A 4,136-nucleotide genomic window follows, 5' to 3' on the forward strand; every position below is an offset into this window, starting at 1 on the left:
TGAATAATGAGTTCTACAAAAAAAGAAGAATAGACAAAATTGAGAAGAAATTAGAGAAATAAAATCCGAGTAATAAAAAACGTTCTCATCAAGAAGATCTATTGAGAAATCTATAAAATGAATGGCAAGCATTTATTCAAAAACCTCTTATAAGACTTTAGAATACTATTAGGTAAAGAAAATATTCTAATGGGAAGTATGATGTTTAATGTTATTGTCTTTCCTTTGCTCTTCTTTCTCCTCCTTTGTCTTCTCTCTCTTTCCTTTTTTTCTTATGTAATTGTTTATGAACTAAAATTAGTTTCTTAAAGCAAGTGATTGAATGAAAAAGAGCTGAAGGATCAAAAATAAATATTGATAAATTTAGTAACACATAGAGACACCAACAGTCACAGGTAGGAAAAGGAATCATTCAAAAGAACAAGAAAAGAAGCCACCAAAGTTGAAAAGTTAGAAAGAGTAATGATACAAAAAACATTAAGGACAATGAAAAGAGAAAAATCTATTGTAAAAAAATAAATAATATTATATTTAACTGGGCTTAAAATATGTTAGTTCCTTAGTTTCTATAATTAGATAGAGTGTTTTATTTTTATTGTCTCCCCCACACAAGGACTTGATTCCAAGTATTTTATTTGTGAAGCTATTCCTGGAAGTAAGGTTGAGAGAATAGGGAAAGAAAAGTAGGTAAGAAGAAAATGCCATAATAAGAATCCACTATCAATGTGACTGTGGTCCATGGAAGCTTGATACCTCCAGGACTTCTTGAAAACCCTACAGAATTATTTTTTAAATGGTCAGTTTTAAAATGGGATATTGACTGGTGAGGCAAGATGTTGATGAAACTGGTCAGAGTGTGAGAGTTTCTGCAAAGTTGAGTGTCCATAAAGACTGTCTGCATGAGTTGGTGTCAGTCAGTGGGTGAGTGCAAGTCCATCTGATGGAAGACTTGTTTTAAAACACCTGGGACTCTCCTCCAAAGATAACTACAACCCACCACTGCCCTGAAATCAGGACCCCAATGCACAGGATCATCTGCCATTCTCAGGGATCTCTTGGGAGGAGCCAGCAGAGATCATCCGTTCCTCATTGTCTAGAATCTGCCGCCTGTGACAGCAGGATGGGAGCTAGCAGCAGGAAAAGTGGAGAAGGCAGTGAGAAAATCTGGAACTGAGTACCACTGTCAGTGAGGCGATGCCAACTGCCACCATTTTCTCTGTACTGGGACTGGGCAGAGATCTGCATTGCCCCATCCTACTCTGTCCAGTCTCCAAACTAAGACTCAGACCCAGAGGTTATCTCCATACCCCTCTGGGATATACCACTGAACACATAGAGACAGACACCCCTTTCTCATGCTGGACCAGGCACAGAAACATTTGATCTGGGTGTGAGACTTGGTAGCAGCAGCAGCAGACAAGTAAGTTGGTTTGCCTGTCTGTTTTTTTCCTTCTTCTTCTCTCTCTTTACCTTTCTTTCAACTCCTGCCTTTCTTTTTCTGTGTCTTTTATTTTTTCTTTTCTAATTTTGCTTTCAGGGGGCAAACATGCATTTCTACTTCATGAACAGATTGTAAGGCAGTGGGAGGTGTGTTCCAGGGGGCCTACACAACTGTCAGCAGATACTGGAATCTGCAGATAGCTTCTGAACCACAACTTCCCCCTTAATTAAATCTCAAATCTGTAAAAATCACAGTTTCCCAACCCTAGTTCAACCTCAAAATTTAGCAAATTCAAAAGATCTACATAAGAAAGAATAAAAAATTGAACAAACAAAAGTGAAAGCTATCCCCCATCACTGAACAACAGAAGTAACCAAGGGGGAAAAAAGGAGAGAAAAACCTTCACAAATGAAGAAGAACCAGTAGAAGAATACAGGTCCCATACATACTCCTGGGAAGACAGCAACTGAGAATATAGACTTTGGAACTGAAACAATGAATAATCCCCAGAACTACTGGACTCAAACCACAAATCAAGGTATTAATAGAAAGAATAAATGACAATGAGACAATAAGAAAGAATGAAGGAGTTGAAAACTGAGATGGCAGAATTCAGCGAACAAAATAAATAGCAAACCAACAAGCATGGAAAGAAGAACTAACCAAGCAGAAGAAAGAATCTCAGAGCTTGAGGACCAAAATATGGAACTAACACACACTGATAAAAACATAGAAAAGAAGCTTAAAAAGATGGAACAAAGATTGCAAGAGATGAACAATTATATCAAGAAGCTTAACCTAAGATTAATGGGAATTCCAGAGGCAAATAGAGAGACAGGGATCACCCTGGAACAAGCATTCCATGAAACTTCCCTCATCTCATCAGAAATGTGACCATTCAACACAAGAGATTCAAAGAACCCCTGCAAGACATCAAATGAGAAGACCAACTCTTAGGCACATAATAATTCACTTACACAAAGTAGGAATAAAAGAAAAAATTTTAAAGACAGCCAGAGGGAAAGGTCAGACTACCCAATGAGGAAGACCAATTAGAATAGCAGCAGACTTGTCTACAGAAACACTGTAGGCTAGAAGACACTGGAGTCCAACCTTTAAAGTTCTTTTTTTTTTCCTTTTTTTTTTGAGTTGGAATCTCACTCTGTCACCCAGACTGGAGTGCAGTGGCCGCTCCTGGCCACTGCAGCCTCAACCTGCTGGGCTCCAGCGATCCTTCCACCTCAGCCTTCCAAGTAGCCGGAATTACAGGCATGTGCTACCATGCCCAGCTGATTTTTTGATTTACTGTAGAGATGAGGTCTCGCTGCCCAGGTGGGTCTCGAACCCGTGGGCTCAGGCAATCCACTCACCTCAGCCTCCCAAAGGCTCAGGATTACAGGCTGAATCAAGGAACCCGGTTACCTTCAAAGTTCTTAAAGATAAACAATTTCAACCAAGAATGTCCTAACAGGCTAGGCTAAACTTCATCAGCAATGGAGAATTAAAATCCTTCCCAGACATTCAATCTCTAAGAGTGTACATTGGCTTCAGACCAGTTCCATAAGAAACACTTTAAAAAGTATTAAAGACAGAAGAAAGAAAAAAATAACTACCACTTCCTTCCCAGGAATGAAGGCAAAAGATTGAAAACACACATAAATCATCCCCAAAATCAAAAGAAATCCAAAAAACAAATAAACAAGCAAACAAACAGCAACAATAAATTGTATAAGAACCTCATGACAAGAATAAATTCTCACATCTCAATAATTAGCTTGAATGTGAATGGAATAAATGCACCACTGAAAAGACAAAGAATGGCAAACTGTATTAAAAAATAAATAAATAAAACTATGATGCAGCAATATGCTATCCCCAGAATATTCATTTCACCAAAAAAAAAAAAAAATCACAGACTCATGTAAAAGGATGAAAAACAAATTTTCAGGCAAACAGAAAACAAAAGAAACATGTTTTGTGATCTTAATATCAGACAAAATATGTTTTGAGCTATCAAAAATTAAGAAAACATACAGAAGGTCACTAAATAATGATAAACAATTCAATACATCAACAAGAAGTATCCATCCTAAACATATGCACCCAACATAGGAGCACTAACTCTCATAAAGCAGCTTCTAGGTAAGCTGAAAAAAGATATTGACCTTAACATGATCATAGATGAGGACTTAAAAACACAGCTAACAACCCTAGACAAATCCTTGAGGTAAAAAATCAATCAGGAGACCCAGAACCGCATCTTGACACCTGACCAAATAGACATAACAAGTACCTACAGAACTCTTCACCCAACAACCACAGAATGCATATTCTACTCATCACCACATGTAACTTTAAGATCAACCACATCCTCAGTATAAAGCATAAACAAATTTCATAAGATTAAAATACTTCTATGCACCTTCTTAGATCACAGTAGAATAAAAATAAATATCAACACCAACAAAATTCCCAAAAAACCCACAAAGACGTGGACACTAGACAGCATGACTCTCAACAACTACTAGATCAACATAGCAATCAAAACAGAAACTAAAATATTCCTGGAAACAAATGAAAATGACAAAACCTCTTACCAAAACTTCTGGGATGCTATAAAGTTGTACTGAAAAGGGAATTCATATCTCTATGAACTCACATGAATAAAATGGAACGATCACAAGTTAAAAGCCTA

Source organism: Carlito syrichta, unplaced genomic scaffold, assembly GCF_000164805.1.
Source record: "Carlito syrichta isolate Samal-C Ts95f unplaced genomic scaffold, Tarsius_syrichta-2.0.1 Scaffold305832, whole genome shotgun sequence".
Taxonomy (NCBI): Eukaryota; Metazoa; Chordata; class Mammalia; order Primates; family Tarsiidae; genus Carlito; species Carlito syrichta.